A 22,051-nucleotide genomic window follows, 5' to 3' on the forward strand; every position below is an offset into this window, starting at 1 on the left:
CTACTAAGTAGTGGGTTGGATACAGAGGGGACCACATATTCTAGCCGCCCTGGGATGAGGGAAAAGGAAATGGGAGGTAGGACAGAAACGGAGGTGTAGGGAGGACAATTTGGCGATGGGAATCCCCCCTGATTTTATGTAAATATGTACCTAAAGTATTATTGTCAACAATATGTATGCCACTATGATCAAAATAAAAAACAAGTATTTACATTTATATAAATATTAGTATACATTTAAACAAATCTTAAAGAAACTTGAATCCTGGAGGTATAAATTTAAATAAAGTCTACTGATAATGGTATTGTTTTAGATTTTTCACAAGTATATAATAAACACAAATAGCAAAAACAGACATTTTCTATTCAAAAATGTTATTTTTAGATTATTTTGAGTAAATATGCTTTCTTCGAAATATTGAAATATTTTCATATTTTTATGAGCAGTGTAATATTGCTGAAGCCACAAAAATATTAACCAGTTGGAAAATTGCACTTTTTCATATGTGTAGTCTTCAGATCTGTTTTTGTGTTGAAAATGACGCAACAGAGCAACTAGTCATCCTGTTTATCTTACTTTTCTAGAAGATGTGTGAGGAAACTGCTAGATTTCACTATCACTTCTTAGGCCATACTATTCATTGACTTGATCTCAAGGAGAAGAACTCACAGTAGTGGAGGAAGACCTTTGAGATTCTGAGCTCGGGAGCCTGGAATAAAAGTTTTATTTGCACAAGTTTGGTCATGAATTTCCTCTTTGTCTGACATTTCCAGGAGAGAGGATTAATTTAGACAATTTCAAGTTTATAAGGCTTGTCCTTAGGTCACTCAGAGTATATGGTGAAGCTCTGGTTCATATGTGCATTCTAAAATAACAGTAAATACGGATGAGTAGCATGTGAGAACCTTAGCATAAAATTCTGCCAGATGGAAGGGTTTAATATTTAACATTTCTACAGTATTTCTTAAATAGTCCTCATATGCCCAAGAGTTTAGAAGCCCTGAATCTGTGAAATTTGAAGAAAACCATTTGTGGTTTAAAATTAATCAAATTTATCTTATACTGGGTATTGAGCTAATGCTGATATTTCTTATTGTAAATAATATCTTCTCCATAAGAATGAAAATAATATACACATTTTAAATTTATATATTTTTCTTTCTGAAAACTATATTATCTATGAATGCTTTCAAGAAAAAAAATGAAAATATCAGGGAAGACAGTTAATGTTTTATGAGTTCAGGATTCTGTGACTAGCTACTTTTTTTCTTTATGAAAAATTAAGATCATTGTTACTAATTTACTTTTCTCTCTGTAAAAAGCTCTTTCTTGTTTTTAAAGGTTTTTTGTTTGTTTGCTTGTTTGGTTGGTTGGTTTTTTGGACCCCGGCAGGGATCAGGGATTACTCCTGGCTCTCTGCTCAGAAATTGCTCCTGGCAGGTTTGGGGAATCATCTGGAATGCCGGAATTTAAACCATTGTCCCTCTGCATGCAAGGCAAAATCATACCTCCATGCTATCTCTCCAGCCCCAGAAAGCTCTTTTTTGATTAATTAGTTTAGATTCAAAGGCAAACTTCCCTGCTCTATTTCATTGAGTTGACTATCTCCATAAGTTACTGAGTTAAAGGAGAAAGTTATTTAAGAATGTTATCAATTTCAGTTATTAAAAATGCACTTATTAAAAGATGCACAGGAAAGTTTGCAGACTATCTCTTTAGGATGGTAACATTTTTTGATTAAAATAAGTAAGTTTAATTATATTTCTCTCTCCTTTCTTTTGAACTAATTCACATGTGGTATAAAAGAATTATTCACCTGGACCTTGGTACTTCTTCTTGGGTTCAAAATAAAATTAAGGCTTAGAGTAAAACTGAAAAGGACAGAACTATTTTTATAAGTTAGATATTTGTGTGCTGAATATATTTCTTTCTCTTTGTGGGGGAGTGTTGGTCACACTTAGCAGTGCTTTTGAATTACTCTTGGTTATGTACTTGATACATTTGGACAAAATATTTGGTGCTGGAGATTAAACCTGGGTTGGCCTCAGGTATGAATATTAGCTTAAAATATGTGCCATATTTCCAGATCTGTACATTGAGTATTTCTGGATGTATGAAACAATAATAAAATATTGTGACAGAAAAATTATGGTCTACTAATTATGGCCTACTTTACGTTTTTGGCTTGTGTTCAGTCTAATAGCTTTAAAATCATAAGTGAGAAATTATAGTTTATGGTGTTTTTCTCAGGAGATAATCTTATAAATGTGTAGTGTATATTTTGAAAACTGCTCAGAATGTATATAAATATATATCTTACATAATTTATAAATAGTAAAGGCATATTGACTTAGTTTTATTAATATAATTTTTAAATTTTTGATCATATGATTTACAGTTACAATATTTTTATTAAGTTTCAGGCATACATTGTTCCAACCCTGATCCATTCACCAGTGTCTACTTCTCTCCACCAATATCACCAATTAATCTTCAGTTCACAGACTACTTAGAATAGGCAATTTTCTCCGTCATCAAGCCCTGGTATACCTTTCACTAATTTATTTCCCCATACCTCCAATGCAATAGCAAGCTAAACGTTAAAGAATGATTTCTCCACCTTTTTTATTGCCTTTTGGAATTTATTATTCCTTACAAAGTTTCTATTTATTCCAGATATGAAAGAAATCATTCCATGTCTCTCGTTCTAGCTCTGACCAACTTTATACCTGTTGTCCTCAATATTAAGAACTTAGAACCCAGCTTCCTGACCCCTGCGGGATCTGGCTCAGAGAGTCCCCAGGATCCTAAAGCAACTTGATCCCATTATTTTTTCACCAACCTGGAAGGAGCGTGGCTGCTTCGCAAAGCTCCACGGCAGCGCACATCTCCCAAGCCATGAACCCCACTAGAACACGTAGCAAAAGTCGCACTTCAACCGTGTCAATGGGGGAAACAATGCCAGACAACAGCATGCATAGAGAATGAAGATGACAGCTCTGATGTCCCAGAGAATACCAATCACATAGATAACATGTCAGACATGGAGTTTAGAGTACTAATATGGAGGATGTTCATAGAACTCAAAGAAAGAATTGATCAAGCTGAAGAGAACACTATCAAAAAACTCCAAGCTGAAATAATAGAACTGAAAAACTCAGTAGATAAAATAAAAAAACTCAATGCAAAGCCTCACAACAGAGTAACAGATACCCAGGACAGAATCAGCATCCTGGAAGATGAGGTGCAGAACAACTCAATACAGCAGAAAAAATTGGAAAAGAACATTAAAACAATCAAACACCATAAAAATACTCAAGAAATGTGAAATGATGAAAATCGAAATCTTTGACAAATTCAACAGAAACAACATAGAATCATTGAAGTCCCAGAAACCGAGGAAGAAAATCCTCATAAAGAATCAACAGTCAAGGACATCATTGCAGAGAAACTTCCAGAGTTAATATGGCATGCAACCTCAGGAAAAGCACTCCAAGACACATCCTAGTCACAATGACAAATCCCACAGATAGAGATACAATTCTGAAAGTTGCAATATCAAAAATGGAAATTGCATTCAAAGGATAATTCTTAAGATTTATAGCAGACATGTCACAAGAAACTCTCAAGGCTAGAAGACAGTGGTGGGATATCGTGACAAGATGAATGAAATGGATGCTTCACCTAGAATACTTTACCCAGCCTGACTCACATTCAGGTTTGAAGGAAGAATTCATAGCGTCATGGATAAGCAAGAGCTCAGAAACTTTACAGATGCAAGATCATCCTTAAAAGAAAAGCTGAAAGGTTTACTTTAAAACAAGACAGACCAACAGAAACACCAAATTTATACACAAGGATGACACTGAACCCCATGACGATCATCTCCCTCAATGTCAATGGACTAAATGCACCAGCTAAGATACACAGAGTGGCGAAAGGGATCAATACAACTATTGACAAATCAGAAAGAAGACATCAATAACACAATAATTGTGAGAGACCTCAACACGGCCCTGTCAACACTTGATATGTCAACCAGACTGAAACACAACAAAAATATACTAGCTTGAAAAGAGAAATGGAAGAAAGAGGCCTAGTAGATATATATAGGACACTCCACCCCCAAAAACCTGGATACAAATTCTTCTCCAGTGTACATGGATCATTCTCCAAGATAGACCACATGCTGGCACATAAAACATACCTCCATAAGATCAAGAGGATAGAAATCTTGCTGGCTACCTTCGTTGACCACAAGGCTCTGAAATTATATGTGAACTATAAAGGAACACAGAAGAAAAACTTTAACACCTGAAAGTTAAACAACCTCATACTGAATAACCAGTGGGTTCGAGATAAAATCAAAGAGGAAAGGAAATAAAAAATGGCAATGAAGACACAAACTATCAGAATCTATGAGACATGGCAAAAGTGGTCCTGAGAGGAAAAATTTTAGCTGTGCAAGCACACATCAGGAAGGTACAAGGGGCTTACCTCAATAGCCTAATAACACAGCTCATAAAATTAGAAAATGATCAACAAAAGGAACAAAAATAGGGAGACAGAAGAAAATAACAAAGCTTAGAGCAGAAATCAATGAAATGGAAACACAAAAAACAATCCAAAAGATCAACAAAAGCAGAAGTTGGTTCTTTGAAAAAATAAACAAGATTGATAGACCATTGGCAAAACTCACAAAGAAAGAGAGAAAATTGATAACCCATATCAGAAATGAAAAGGGGAGATCACGACAGATATTGCAGAGATTCAAAGGGTAATCAGAGACTACTTTGAGAAACTCTATGCCAACATATATGATAATCTGGAAGAAATGGATAAATTCTTGGACTCTTAAGAGCCACCACTGAATGGGAGAAACTATTCACCCAATACCCATCAGATAAGGGGCTATTATCCAAAATATAAAAGGCACTGACAGAGCTTTTCAAAAAAAATCTAATCCCATAATTAAATGGGGAGAAAAAATTAACAGACACTATGGCAAAGAAAAAATAGAAATGCACATGAAAAAAATGCTCCACATTACTAATCATCAGGGAGATGCAAATCAAAAAAATTATGGGGTACCACCTTACACCAAAGAGGTTGGCACATGTCACAAAGAATGATAACAAGCAATACTGGCTGGGATATGGAGAGAAAGGAACTCTTATTCACTGCTGGTGGGAATGCCGTCTAGTCAAACCTTTATAGAAAGCAATATGGAGATCCCTTCAAAAACTGGAAATTGAGCTTCCATATGATCCAGCTATACCACTCCTAGGAATATACCCAAGGAACATAAAAATACAATACAAAAATCCCTTCCTTACACCTATTTTTGTTGTAGTGCTATTTACAATAGCCAGACTCTGGAAACAGCCAAGATGCCCTTCAACAGATGAATGGCTAAAGAAACGGTGGTACATACACATAATGGAATATTATGCAGCCATCAGGAGAGATGAAGTCATGAAATTTTCCTATACATGGATGTACATGTAATCTATTATGCTGAGTGAAATAAGTCAGAGGGAGAGAAAAATGCAGAATAGTCTCACTCATCTATGGGTTTTAAGAAAAATAAAAGACATTTTGCAGTAATTCTCAGAGACAAAAGAGAGGAGGGCTGGAAGGTCCAGCTCACTACATGAAGCTCACCACAAAAAGTGATGAATGTTGTTCGAGAAGTAACTACATTGAGTATGATCATAACAATGTGAATGAACGAGGGAAGTAGAAGTCTGTCTAGAGTACAGGCAGGGCTGGGTGGGGAGGAGGGAGATCTGGGACATTGGTGATGGGAATGTTGCACTGGTGTAGGGTGGTGTTCTTTGCATGACTGAAACCCAACTACAATCATATTTTTAACCAAGCTGTATATATATATATATATATATATATATATATATATATATATATATATATATATATATATATATACATATTTAAAGAAAAAGAACTTAGTACCCAAAGTTTTTGTGCTCATATGGTCTTTTCCTGACTGTGAAATCATTTATTATCAATTCTCTTAAAAACTTAAGAATTTTTTTGGGGGGCAGAGAGATAGCAGTATGGCATTTCCTTGCATGCTGAAAGACGGTGGTTCAAAATCTGACATCCCATATGGCCCCCTGAGCCTGCCGGGGCTGATTTCTAGAACATAGAGCCAAGAGTAGCCCCTGAGCCCTTTCTGGTGTGATCCAAAAAACTTATAGAAAAATGAATGCATATTTAAAGAAAAACATTTTGACAGGAAACTTTTAATTGAAGACACTTTACTTCTTAAACATGAGATCCATACTCTGGATCTATCTCCCTACTTTCTCTATGTTTATTCCTTATGGAGTTTGGAGAAGAGTTTTCCTTTAGAAAAATAAAAAACTTAGAATCTGCTATATTCTAGATGTTTATGGACTATTTAATAGTTAATTCTAGGTACAGATGCATTATATATAATATAATGTATATTATATACATTATTATATATCAGTTTGGAAAGCTCTCATCAAATATTTACTTTGACATCTCCACAGACAGCATATGGGTTACAGCTATGGTAAATACAGAAAGGCATTCCTAATTCACCTTTTTATCTCATCTCCCATGAGCCTCTCCCCTGATATGATATCTTCTGATACCATGGTCGAAATATACCAACACATATTTACTTTGACATCTCCACAGACAGCATCTGGGCTACAGCTATGATAAATACAGAAAGGCATTCCCAATTCACCTTTCACTTCATCTTCCATGGGCCTCTCTCCCTGATATGGTATCTTCTGATACCATGGTAATAGTCAAAAGATACCAACACATATTCCAAGATAAAAGAAGGAGAACTGCTAGAGCAGTTGACTCAGTCACAGGAAATACTCAGATTTCAGGGGTTCATCTTGAAGGAGACTTGAAGGGGTTTACAAAATAATATCTCAGAAGAACAGTAAAATGGGTCAGTTTTTGCATTACTTTTTTTAAAATTACATGATCTTAGAGCCACTTGGGCTTTAAGTTGTTTTTTCTTAACTGTGTCAATTATTCCTCTATGTTTTATGTTTTATATCCACTTTTTGAATTTTTACAGAGGTGAGATTTACTCTCACAATACTGAATTCAGCTAATGGCCTTACTTACATGGCTATACTAAAACCTCTTGCACCTATCTTTTTCTTTTTTAAGTCAGTAATTTATTTTTTTTTTTTTTTTTTTTTTTTTTTTTTTTTTTGGTTTTTGGGCCACACCCGGTGACGCTCAGGGGTTACTCCTGGCTATGCGCTCAGAAGTCGCTCCTGGCTTGGGGGACCATATGGGACGCCGGGGGATCGAACCGCGGTCCGTCTCCTAGGCTAGCGCAGGTAAGGCAGGCACCTTACCTCGAGCGCCACCGCCCGGCCCCTATTTTTATTATGAAACAGAAGAAATACTCCAGGGATACTTTTTTCCCCCAGAGATACTTATACCATGCGAAGGATCAAATTTCTGTTCCTAGTTATTTTAACTACTAAAGTGCCAATAAGAATCTTTATCTCCATATATGTGACCCTAAGACCACCAGACCTTACAGAAAAAATGGTGGACACAATAAAATTATATTTTGATGTGGGTTGAATTATGAGAGTGTGAGCTTTATACTTGGAAATAGATTCATCTCATATGCACCAGTTATAATGCAGTATTAGGAAGAACCTTAATTCAATAAGGCTAGTATCATTATCTAAAGTAGAAATTTGATGTCAGAATTGTGAGGACAGGCCTTAGAAATGTGGAATCAAATCATTTTGACTGGAATAATAATCCAGGGTAGAAATTTAGAGTCAGGCAGTTATGGAGATATGTAGAAAGATGAGGTGAGAAATACAAGGATACAATTTTCAACTACAGGTAAAGTGGAAAAAAGTCTGGAACAGATTATTGAGTTTCATTTTATAGAAGGAATAAATTTGAATTTAGATCTAGTTTCCAGAAATGGTAGGTAATCATTTTTGTTGTGTAAAACATTCATTTGCAGAAGCTTAATAAGTCCTAACTTAGTGACTAGATAACAGTTACTTCTCTCAAAGAATTTATTTTCAGACATATAAATAGTAATATAGAAAGTGAATAGATTTTCTTTTGCTTATGTTTTATTTATATACAACTTGACAAGTCAAGATAATTGGAAATACAAATATTCAAAAATTATTTCTTGGTTAAAAATATAAATTTCAGCCTGTGCCTGTCTGTGTTCCTTGAATACCTGAAGGTCTCAGAGACCTAGGAGCGCACCCCCAAAGCATCTGCATTCTAAAGCTGGCCAGCGAGTGAGTGAGTAAAGTCTGGCTGTGGGGGTTGCCAATCAATACACAGAGCTCTCTGGCAGGCGGAGGTTCCACCATGCTGTGTCTTTGATCACTTTGAGGACTTCAAGGGAACTCTCTCCTGTGCCTGTCTGTGTTTCTTGAATACCTGAAGGTCTCCTCAGAGGCCTAGGAAGTGCACCTCCAAAAGACTGTCAACTAGACCCAGCAGAAGACACTTACTTCGCAGACGCGCACTTTTTCTAACCAATGAACCACACCACAACACACAGGAAAAAACACACTACGAGTGTGACAATGGGGAAAACTCGCAGGCAAACACCATGCACAGAGAATGAAGACGATAGCTCAGATGACCTAAAAAAGTCCAACCACCTGATTAACCTCTCGAGAAAAGGAACTTAAAAGAGAAATATGGAAGATGTTTGTAGAACTTAAAGAAAGCACAGATTGATCTGAACAGAACACAAAGACAGAAATCAGAAAACTCCAAACTGAAATAACATGTGAAAAACAAGGCAGCTCAACTGAAAACCTCAATAGATAGCCTCGCCAGCAGGGTAACAGCAGCTGAGGAGAGAATCAGAGTACTGGAAGATGAGATGCATAAAAACACAACACAGCAGAAGAAGTTGGAAAAGAACCTTAAGACAAATGATCAGGCAATGGAAAAAGCACTCAAGGAATATGAACAGATGAAAATAGAAATCTTTGATAAACTCAACAGAAACAGCATAAGAATCATTGGAGTCCCAGAGGCCCGGTAGGAGATCTCCAGGAAGAATCAACTGTCAAAGACATCATCAAATAGATACTCCCAGAGTAAAGTCTATATGCAATCAAATTCTGCATGCATGAAGAGTACCAGCTAAAAGAGACCCAAAGAAAAACACCCCAAGACACATCCTTGTTACAATGACAAATTACACAGAGGTAGAACACTAAAAGCAGCAAGATCAAAAAAGAGAAATTACATTCAAAGGAGCATCCTTAAGACTTACAGCACACATGTCACAAGAAACTCTCAAGGCCAGAGGACAGTGGTGGGATATTGTGACAAGTCTGAATAAAATGAATGCTTCACCAAGAATACTGCACCCAGCCCGACTCACATTCAGGTTTGAAGAAAGAATACATAGCTTCATGGATAAACAACAGCTCATAAACTTCACAGAAGGAAAACCAGCCTTAAAGGAAAAACTGACAGGTCTACTTTAAGACAAGAGAGACCAACAAACACAACAAACTTATCTAAAAATATGACATTAAATCCTATGAAAATCATCTCCCTCAACATCAATGGACTAAATTCACCAATTAAAAGACACAGAGTGGCAAAATGGATCAAAAAGTTGAATCCAACCTTGTGCTGCCTACAAGAAACATACCTGAATAGTCAGAACAAATACAGACTCAAAATCAAAGACTGGAGGAAAAACATCCAAGCAAAGAGCAACCGTAAAAAATCTGGGGTGGCCATATTAATATCTGATGACATCAACTTTATACTCAGAAAAGTGGACAGGGACAAAGATGGACACTGTGTACTAATCAAGGGATATGTGCAACAGGAAGAAATCAGACGGTTAAACATTTATGTACCCAATGAGAGACTAGCAAAGTAACTAATACAGTTATTGACAAATCTGAAAGAAGACATCAATAATAACTCAATAATTGTGGGAGACCTCAAAACGGCCCTATCAACACTTGATAGGTCAACCAGACTGAAACCCAACAATAACATACTAGTCCTGAAAAGAGTAATGGAAGAAAGAGGACTAGTAGATATATATAGGACACTCCATCCCAAAAAACCTGGATACACATTCTTCTCCAATGTACATGGGTCATTTTCCAGAATAGACTACATGCTGAAACATAAAACATACCTCCATAAAATCAAGAGGATAGAAATCTTGCAGACTACCTTAGCTGACCACAAGGCTCTGAAATTACATGTGAACTACAAAGGCACACAGAAGAAAAACTTTAACAATTGGAAATTAAACATTCTGCTACTGAACAACCAGTGGGTCCCAGATAAAAATCAAAGAGGAAATCTAAACTTTCCTGGAAACAAATGATAATGAAGACACAAACTGCCAGAATCTGTGGGACACAGCAAAAGCGGTCCTGAGAGAAAAATTTATAGCTCTAAAAGCACATATCAGAAAAGAATAAGTGGCATATCTGAATAACTTAATGACGCAGCTCATAAAATTAAAAAATGACCAACAAAAGGAACCAAAATTAGGGAGACTGAAGGAAATAACAAAGCTGAAAACAGAAATCAATGCAGTGGAATACCAAAAAACAATTCGAAAAATCAACGAAAGCAGAAGTTGGTTCTTTGAAAAACGAAACAAGATTGATAGACCATTGGCAAACTCACAAAGAAAGAGAGAAACCTGATAACTCATAGAAGAAATGAAAATGGGGAGATCACGACAGATATTGCAGAGAACCAAAGGGTAATCAGAGACTACTTTGAGAAACTTTATGCTACTAAACATGAGAACTTAGATGAAATGGAAAAATTCTTGGACACCTAAAACCTTCCACAATTAAGTAAAGATGATGTAGCATATTTAAACACCCCCATCACTATTGAGGAAATTGAAACTGTAATCAAATATCTGCCCAAAATGAAAAGCCCAGGCCCAGATGGATTTCCTAATGAATTCTTTCAAATCGTTCAAGAGGAGGTACTACCAATCCTAGCCAGGCTCTTCCATGAAATTGAAAAAACGGGAACACTCCCAAACAGCTTTTATGAAGCCAACATCACCTTGATACCAAAACCAGACAGAGATGCTGCCAAAAAGAAAATTACAGACCAATATCCCTGATGAATGCAGATGCAAAGATCCTCAACAAAATCCTGGCAAATAGGATCCGATGCATCATGAAGAAGATCATACACTACGACCAAGTAGGTTTCATCCCAGGAATGCAAGGATGTTTTTAACATCCATAAATCTATCAACATCATACACAACATCAACAACAAGAAAAATAAAAATCACATGATTATATCAATAGATGCAGAGAAAGCATTTGATAAGGTCCAACACCCATTCTTGATCAAAACTCTCAGCAAGATGGGAATGAAAGGAACCTTTCTCAACCTAGTTGAAGCCATCTACCACACGCCAATGGCAAATATTATCCTCAGTGAAGAAAAACTAAAACCTTTCCTCTAAATTCTGGTACAAGTCAAGACTGTCTACTCTCACCACTCCTCTTCAACATAGTACTGGAAGTGCTTGCTATAGCGATCAGGCAAGAAAAAGATATAAAGGGAATCTGGATAGGAAAGGAAGAAGTCAAGCTCTCATTGTTTGCAGATGACATGACTCTACTTACAAAACCCTAAAGACTCTACCAGAAAGTTTCTAGAAACAATAGACTCATATAGCAAGGTGGCAGGCTACAAAATTAACACACAGAAATCAATGGCCTTTTTTTTTTAAGATTATAGGTGCTTTATATTTTTTTTGAAACTTTTTTCTTTATTTAAACATCTTGATTACATATATGATTGTGATTAGGTTTCAGTCATGTAAAGAACATCCTCTTCACCACTGCAACATTCCCACCACCAATGTTTCAAATGTTTCTCAATACCACCCCACCCTTACCTGTACTCTAGACAGGCTTTACAGTTCCCTCATTCATTCACATGATTATTGTAGTTCTCTGTGTAGTTATTTCTATAACTTCACTCACCACTCTTAATCAATGGCCTTTTATACACCAGTAATGATAGGGAAGAGATGGACATCAAGAAGGCAATCCCATTCATATTATTACCACACAAACTCAAATACCTTGGTGTCAACTGACCAGAGAAAGGAAGGACCTATACAAAGAAAACTATAAAGCCATGCTGCAAGAAATAAGAGAGGACATATGGTAATGGAAACACATACCCTGCTGTTGGATTGGCAGGATTAACATAATTAAAATGGCAATATTCCCCAAAGCATTATACAGATTTAATGCAATCCCTTAAAAATAGCCATGGCATTCTTCAAAGAAGTGAGTCAAACACTTATGAAGTTCTTCTGGAACAATAAACACCCTTGAATAGCTAAAGCACTCTTAGGGAAAGGAAAATGGGAGGCACTACTTTCTCCAACTTTAAACTGTACTACAAAGCAATATTTATCAAAACAACATGGTACTGAAATAATGACAGACCCTCAGATCAGTGGAATAGGCTTGAGTCCTCAGAGAACTTTCCCCAAACATACAATCACCTAATTTTTGACAAAGGAGCAAGAAATCCTAGGTGGAGCAGGGAAAAACCTCTTGAACAAGTGGTGCTGTCAGAACTGGTTAGCCACTTGCAAAAAAGCGAACATAGACCCCCAGTTAACATCATGTATGAAGGTAAAATCCAAATAAATTAAATACCTTGATATCAGACCTGATACCATAAGGTATGTAGAAAAACACGTCAGTAAAACATTCCATGACATTGAGACTAAAGGCATCTTCAAGAAGGAAACTGCACTTTCCAAACAAGTAGTAGCAGAGATCAACAGATGAAAATACATTAAGCTGAGAAGCTTCTGCACCTCAAAAGAAATAGTGCCCAGGATACAAGAGCCACCCATCGACTGGGAGAAACTATTTACCCAACACCCATCAGGTAAGGGGCTAATATCCAAAATATACAGGATACTGATTGAACTTTACAAGAAAAAAACATGTAATCGCATCAAAAAATGGGGAGAAAAAATTAATAGACACTTTAATAAAAAAGAAATACAAATGGCCAAAAGGCACATGAAAATATGCTCCCCATCACTAATCATCAGGGATATGCAAATCAAAACAATGATGAGATATCATCTCACACCACAGAGATTGGCACACATCACAAAGAATGAGTACAATCAGTGCTGGCGGGGATGTGGAAAGAAAGGAACTCTTATCCACTGCTGGTGGGAATGCCATCTAGTCCAACCTCTATGAAAAGTGATATGGAGATTCCTCCAAAATCTGGAAATTGAGCTCCCCTTCGACCCAGCAATTCCACTCCTAGGGATCTACACTAGGAACACAAGAATACAATACAAAAACTCCTTCCTCACACCTATATTTATTGCAGCACTATTCACAATAGCCAAGCTCTGGAAACAACCAAGATGCCCTTCAACAGACAAATGGCTAAAGAAACTGTGGTACATATACACAATGGAATATTATGCAGCTTCAGGAGAGATGAAGTCATGAAATTTTCCTATACATGGATGTACATGGAATCTATCATGCTGAGTGAAATAAGTCAGAGGGGGAGAGAGACACAGAATAGTCTCACTCATCTATGGGTTTTAAGAAAAATAAAAGTCATTTTTGTAACAGTCCTCAGAAACAACGAGAGGAGGGCTGGAACTTCCAGCTCACCTCATGAAGCTCACCACAAAGAGTGTTGACTGCAGTTATAGAAATAACTGCACAGAGAACTACCATAATCATGTGAATGAATGAGGGAACTGGAAAGCCTGTCTGGAGTACAGGTTGGGGTGGAGTGGGATGGAGGGAGATTTGGGACATTGGTGGTGGGAATGTTGCACTGGTGAAGGGAGGTGTTCTTTACATGACTGAAACCTAATCACAATCATATTTGCAATCAAGATATTTACATAAAGAAAAAAGACAGAGAACAAAATAATGATGAATCACTTAATTACTCTATCGTAAATAATATAAATTTCACAGTCAATACCAGAGTGGTTTGTTGTTATATTTGAAGAGCATATGTTGCTGGGTTCAAAGCTTACTCCTACTTCTGTGCTCAGTGGTCACTTCTGGCAGAGCTCAGGGTGCCCTATGGATGTCAGTCACAAATCTAGTTTGGGCACAAACCAAGACAATCTCCTAACCTGCTGAACTATCTCTCGTCCAATGGCAGATTGTAATTGAGATTTTAAGAATGAGAGTATAGAGCAGGAATTGAAAGAGTCTAAAATGGAGAGTTAATTAGCTACTTTTGACTTTTATCTTAATTCACTATTTCACAAACAAACAACACTAAAGCTTTTATGTCATTACTCCTGTCTTATTGTGTCTTTAAATATGGAGAGCTTTCAATCACATATGTCCAAATTACAAAACTAGCTTGGGCAATGGTTAATCATTTGTGTTTTCAATTTATAAAAAAAGCAATTGCAGTTTAATTTTACCACTTCAGATTAAAGATAAAAATGGGCTTTTATATAAGTACTTTAGATAAAAATAAAGCAAGAATTGATTTTTCTTTTCATAGCTTAAAAATACTCTTAAAACCAACCTACTGCCCAGAGGGAGAAAGATGCTTTATCTGATTAGAACAGAGATTGGAGTTTTGGGTATATACTGACATTTGGTACAGGCCCTATCTTTGTATCATTTCATTTCTAGCAGCATCACAATATTACTGTGATTATTGCCCCTGTTAAAATATAAACACACACATATTCTGTTTTCTTCTTAAAGGAAACTTACCGGGATCATTGCAAATCTCTCAGATTACATTATGTCTTCATTAGCATAGAGAAGAAGGCAGACATGTTTTCCAAATCCTAAGAATTGTTCTTTTCAAGCTTACATATTTTTAGAGCTGCTAACTCTAGCCTTGAAGTATATGAAAGAACAAACCAGAATAATAAAATTAGATTTGATCAGAATAGGTAGTGATACCACATTATAGGAATACAATCTGGTGAAATGTGTTAGTGTGCTTGCTTCATTGTTCTAATAAAGAACACCAAGTGATCGTGGGTATTAAAACTTTCATTCTCTTAAAATTTGATAGTATACCACCATATCTAAAAAGTTTGTGTGCCATATTTTTATTTACAAGACAAATTCATTATGAAAGTAGGAAATGTTTAATTTATAAAACTATTGTACTAACTAATCTCCTAACTGAAGGCAGGATGCTTGCTGGTTTCAATTCCCAGCACTACACATAGTCCTGTGCCAGAAATAAAATCCGAACACAAAGCCAGAATTCTGCCCTGAACACTGCTAAAGGGGTATGGCTCAACTCTTCCCACTGCCAAAATACTAATTTTTATTTTATTGAAGATAAAACTTTCCAAAGTTTAAACAAAGTTTAAAAATAATGAAGCTCTTTATTGTGATGTAGTCACTTGAAGCTGTAAAAAATATGGTATGAACAGATAGTAAAATGGTACTGAATATACAATAGCATTTGGGGCTGGATAGATAGACCATGTGTAACCTCGTAGTCACTCTAGCCAGCGAAGTGATCCCTGAGTGCAAAATCAGAAGTATGCCTTAAGTACTACTGGGTGTAGCCTCCCCACCCCCCCAAAAAAAAAAAAAAGCTAACAAATAAAAATAATTTACAAACAGTTATATGGAATATGGTTTTATATAACAAATGAAAAAAGTTATTTTAAAGTCTTAAAATTTGTATGCACAAAATTTTTATCACTTTTTTGAGTGAAGTGTACAGGTGACACAGAAAAACAGGGTGCCTAATATAAAATAACATTTGGAAAAACTAAGATTGTTTCTCCTTATATTTTGCCAATTAAGGGCACAGCAATTTATAAATACTAAAATTGTATTCAAAGTCCTTTCATTTGATACTAATAATAGTATATCTAAAGTTTATTATTTACCATTAAGTTGATCCAGATGGAGAATTCACTTCCTATTGTCCTAAATAGGCAGTAATAAAACAGATCTGTCATATGTTTATATGTTAAATAGACTGGAATGTTAGTTGTGTCAGTTTTTCTGTGTATAATATATAACCTGGACTACTCTGAAAAATTTTTATTCTTTAGAAATTTTTGTAATTTATTCATTTACATTGACAAAATGTATTTCTCAGTAAGCTATAATTTAAAACCCTGATACTGGCATTAGACATCAGGTTAAAGTAGATTTGGCTAAATTAGAAAAGATATTCTACTTTTACTAACAGTTTTGCTACAAAGTAGAGAATATTTATTGATCATTTTCCATAATAAAATACTTTATGGTACTTTATATATATTATATATCTCTAAAATTAATGTAATCATCTAGTAAACTCAGAAACCTTTTAAGCTCAGATTTATATTTTATAATGAGTAAACTGTAATTAAGCTATAGAAAACTTGACCTAGGGAGCTATCTGAGTGCTTTCAAGAATACAGCTGACCTAGGTAGCACTCAGATATCTCTCTAGTCACTCAGAATTCTGACATCCACCTCTATTTTTCTTGTCAGAACTGTCACTTCATACTTTAGTTTATTTCCACCTTTTATTCTCAGTATCCATGAAATCAAGTTATTTTAGACAACTGATGATTAAGTAGTACTCTAAGTCACCATTATTGATGATTTGAAGATGATTTTATCTCTTGGTAGACTTTTCCACTATCTTATAAAGGTATACATATAAATGACAACCTATGATGAGTATGTTTTCAGTGTAGTTGACAAGCTCACTAGTTTTGGTGGAATTGACATGCAGACCTGTCTAAATTACTTAAACATAATTTCTTATAATCTCAAATGTGTATCTTATAAAGATTATTAAAAACAACTAACCATTTTTTCTAAGATTAATTTAAAAAAGAAAAATAATCTAAAGAAGAGTTGAATAGTCCCATTAATATTAACCTGCTAGCTGCAATATTTTTTGTTATAGACTTGGTGGGAATAGAGTAAAAGCAATATAGAGGCTAGTCTAAGGGATATATACTTATATTTTATATACAGCATATTAAATGTTTTATATATGAATATTTTATATAGATATGATACACATTCATGTGGGGATTTGGAAAACTGTCTTAGTTGCACTCTAAAATGTCAATATTGTCTATCTCAAATTTACTTCAGGTACATATGGAAACATAATATTTAGATTTTACAACTAACTTTCTAGTTTAAGACTCAGATGCCTATATTCAAAATACCTTTTTTTTAAATTTATTTAAACACCTTAATTACATACATGATTGTGTTTGGGTTTCAGTCATGTAAAGAACACCACCCATCACCAGTGCAACATTCCCATCACCAATGTCCCAAGTCTCCCTTTGCCCCACCCGACCCCCGCCTGTACTCTAGACAGGCTCTCCATTTTCCTCATACATTCACATTATTAGGACAGTTCAAAATGTAGTTATTTCCCTAACTAAACTCATCACTCTCTGTGGTGAGCTTCCTGAGGTGAGCTGGAACTTCCAGCTCTTTTCTCTTTTGTGTCTGAAAATTATTATTACAAGGGTGTCTTTCAATTTTCTTAAAACCCATAGATGAGTGAGACCATTCTGCGTTTTTCTCTCTCTCTCTGACTTATTTCACTCAGCATAATAGATTCCGTGTACATCCATGTATAGGAAAATTTCATGACTTTATCTCTCCTGACAGCTGCATAATATTCCATTGTGTATGTTTGACTTTTTAAAGATTCTAATATTAAAGAGTCAGTAATATAATTCAAGACTGAGGGGGAATATAATGTATATGTTTTATGTATACGCATTAAGTTTCACCTCTGGCATTGCATGTCTTCAGGGGAACATCAGGCAGAGCTGTGGAGGGTCCTGGATTCAATGAACAAAGAAGCAGCTGAAGTGATGAGTGGAGGAGCTGAGAGCACAGGAAGCTGAGTTTAGAAGGACCATAGCGAGCATCACTACCAGTGAGAATGCAAAGGACAAGATCCAGGCTCTGCAACAGGAGGAGGAGAGGACTGAGCACTTCCAGTGGAAAGTGGAGGGTGAAAGTTGGGCCCTAGAATAGGCAAAGGTAAAAGTGGCATCCTTGAATCATAAGATTCATATAGTCAAAGAAGAACTGGACCATATTTCTGGCCAGGAATGCCTGGAAACTACCCTACAAAAGTTGTTGAGAAAGCAGCCGATGAAAGACAGGGATGATGGTCATTGAAATCCAGGCCTTAGAAGAGGAAGAAAAAATGGAACTTCAGGAAAGTCAGCACAAAGAAACTAAGCATGTTACAGAAGAGGCAGATCAGAAGTATGAAGAAGAAAATTAATGATTTACTAATTAAAATCAGGAGCAGAGTACTCTTGCAGAGAGATGGAGTAGAATATACTGCTGGACCAGAATCTGGAGTGTCTGAGTTTTGCTGAGGAAAAGTTTTCTAAAAAGAAGAAAAATGTGAAGAAGAGATAAAGATTTTTACTGATAAACCCAAAGAGCAGAGGTCTCTGCTGAGTTTGCTGAGACATTAGTAGCCATGTTGGGAAACATAAATTTGGAATATAAACTGAATTGCACAAAAGGGGAGCATCTCTATACATAAAGGATGTTGGACCAGACACTGCTAGAACTCAATGAGTTATAGAGTCCCAAGTCTTGTCCCACTTTTGTCTTTTTCTCCAACCTTGATTACACCCAATGGCAGCTTGCTGAAGCTGAACTTCCACCTAGGGCTGACATTTAATTGAAAAGTTGCTTTTGTTCCTACCACCACCCCAGTTGTCTTTTCCACCAAACTGTCTTTCCTTCTCTCCAGAGATTTCCTTTGGGTGAAAGGCAGAGCACATTTGGGAACATCTCAGGGAATGTGACCAGAAAGCTTATGAATTTACAAGTATGTTGTCATAGACAGATTATGTAATTACTCAATTTTTTCTATTGTAACAAGTTTGCAAGACATGGCAGGTCATTCTATAGTTTTGAAGAAGCAGACTAATCGTTTATCTCTTTTTTTAAATATTTTATTCAAATACTTGATTACATACATGATTGAGTTTGGGTTTCAGTCATGTAAAGAACACCTCTTTCAGAATGGAACTTGGTTGCTTTCTGTCCTTTTCATAGAGAAGGGAAAAGACTGAATCTGCCTTACAGAGACACCTACTCCAGAGAAAGACTGCATCATGTGGAACCTCAGTACTCTGTAAAAAGACTAGCCAGACTGAATGAAAGGAAATTCCAACAATAGGCGACCCCAAATTAGTTTACTAGTTATTTAGTTTTTCAATTTTAAGACTTCTCCGGACAACAGCTCCTTACTAGATTTCAAGAGTTAATCATTTCCAACCTCTGAATTTCTGTATAATTCCAATAGGATATATTCATTCATGACACACATTGATGTAATTGGCCTTTACAAGAGAAACAAATATGTCCTTAGGGACTGCTTTGTATTTGCAGTGAACCATTAGTTCTAATCGGTTCACTGCAAATACAAATCTTCCTGCATATACAGATTTACATCCAGAAGTCTACTATAGCGCATGCTCACACCACATTCTGGGCATATTTTAAGACCCTAGAAGAAAATGTAATCTTTATTTCCTTTTCCAGCGGATTGTCCTTTGCTTTTCTTTATCACCATATTTACTAAATGAGCATTTGATATTTTAGTCCCAAAATAAACATCTAATGAATATTCATGTATGTTGAATGCAATCAGAGAAAAAGGCCAAGAATAGAACATCCAAGTGCATACTCCCACTCCCCATCTGTAACCAGTATAATACATGGTACTTTGCCACTCATTAGGGAAGCAGTCATTCATTCAGCATATAACAATTAATAGCGATTTATGTATATGACACCAAAATAAACAATGGAAGTTTTTAGTTAAATTTCAACTTTTGTTTTAAAATAAGATAAATTACCTAAAAAAAAAGGATAGCTTAGGGAATGCATCTAATACCTGTTTATAATGTTTATCATGGCAGATAGATATAGACAACCAAGTAATGAATTTTTTAAAGGTGAAAGAAATCCTTTTCTTCATAGCTCATTTTAGTTTGAAGAAGATAAGGGGCACATTAATATGAAATATAGAATACACTGTAATATGGTATATGCACTAAACAAATAATTTGAGAAAAATAGGATAACTAGTTCAAGATGATTTTTTAAATAAGAAAATTAGACAAGTCTACTTTCGTTGTGTTTTGGTTTTGGGCCACACCTGGCAGTGCTCAGGTGTTATTCTTGGATCTACACTCAGATATCATTCCTGGGCAGCTCGGGGAACCACATGAGATGCTCTTATCAAATTGGGTCAGCTGTGTGCAAGTACCTGCTGTACTATTGCTCCAGCCCCAAGTTAGGAAATTCTTGTTCAAAAAATAAAGCATAAATGTAGACCCGGTGAAAATAAGAGAAATCCATTAGGGATCTTAGAGGGAAGAAAAGTTTATGCAGAAAAAATTGTAAGTACATTGTTGCTATTGTTCATGGTATAAAAACTGTAGATCCTTTACAAAATAAAATAGCAAAGTTTTCAAGAAAGTAACTGTGGAAAAAAAGAGTTTGTTAGTGGCTATTTTGAATCTGTGGCAAAACTTAAAACCAAAGCAGCTTAAGAAAAAGATGGAAAAAAAATCCTTTGAATACAGAGTAACAGTTTTTACCAGTGCCAGTCAGGAACAGTATAGAATTTATATGAGAAAACAAGGCACAAGATTAAACTATATAGACACTACTAATAATCAAACCTAATTCTTGAAATACTCTTACTACTGATTAAAATAAGAATATCTTAGGTAAGAAGTTTTATGTTGTAATCAGAGTGATATAGTATTGTAGGGATGGAATTTGCTTTGCAACCTGACTGACATGAGTTCTATCCCTGGCACCACACATGGTCCTTGATTCCTGAGCACTCAGAAAGCTACACATTGCTCTCACCTTATATTAACCATGAGATTAGTGTAAATGTGAAACATTTTGAAAGATTATAGGATGTATGAAGAAAAAAATGACAAAAAGAGAGTATTAAAATATTTCTTAAGTTTTGGCTCTTTCCGCTGGACCCGCGACCTCTGCAAATAGTCGCCCAGCCACCGGGCCATCCAGCCAGGTTTGGAAATGCTCCACGACTTTATGCTGAACCAGCAACTTGTGTAGACTCAGTCTGGCCTCTGGGCCATCCAATCAGGTTCGGGAATGTCCTGCCCCTTTCTACTGTACCTGCTAATAGTGAGAACGAAGAGTGTCTAACTATCCTTATAGATAGTCTAACTACCCTTATAGGGTATATTAGACCTATAGTAGACCTTATAAGTCTAGTCAGTTCAAAAAAAGATAGCAAAACACTGAAGCAGCTTGTAATACCTCTATCATACTTAGACAAGCTCACCTAATTAGGGAAAATAAACTCAAAATAGGATATAGCTTTAATCACTATTAATTCAGTTTGTATAGCAGATCACTTATTAAAAAAAAAACAAAAACTCAACAATCAAAACCACTAAATGCAAAGAAATATGAGTAATCTAAGGAAGACACTAGCAGCTGAGAAAATGGAGAGAAATCCTATCAAGTTTCCAATTACACCAAAATACATGAGCCCAATAGACGAAAACCTAAGAATGACAATGAATATCTTAGTAGTGGAAATCAAGGAATCACTAGCCTGCAAAATTAAGAAATTTATAGACAAACAATTCAACGAACTCAAAGAAAAACTTTTACATAATATGAAAGAATCCATACAAATGGAACTAAGGAAAATAAATAAAAAACATAATAGCAAACCATAATAGCAGGTTACACAGAAGAATGCATAGAGGAACTTGAAGAAAAACCACAAAACAACAATGACAAAGAAATCAATAAGAAAGCAAAAGACAAAACATTGGGGAAAATGTAGTCACCTAATGACTTAGAGTTCACTACCGGGTAAAACACTCATTCATATGGGAGGGAGAACTAAAAGCATTCTCAGACAAAAAGAACTGACACAGGGCCGGAGAGATAGCATGGATGTAAGGCATTTACCTTTCATGCAG

General features: G+C 35.7%; 1 pseudogene; it reads left to right on the plus strand.

Moving 5' to 3' along the window:
- The window catches only part of LOC126028311 (tropomyosin alpha-3 chain-like), a 71,162-nt pseudogene extending 52,523 nt beyond the window's left edge, over nt 1-18,639 (plus strand).
- The last annotated feature ends 3,412 nt before the right edge of the window (nt 18,640-22,051 follow it).

The sequence above is a fragment of the Suncus etruscus genome, chromosome 14 (genome assembly GCF_024139225.1).
Source record: "Suncus etruscus isolate mSunEtr1 chromosome 14, mSunEtr1.pri.cur, whole genome shotgun sequence".
Taxonomy (NCBI): Eukaryota; Metazoa; Chordata; class Mammalia; order Eulipotyphla; family Soricidae; genus Suncus; species Suncus etruscus.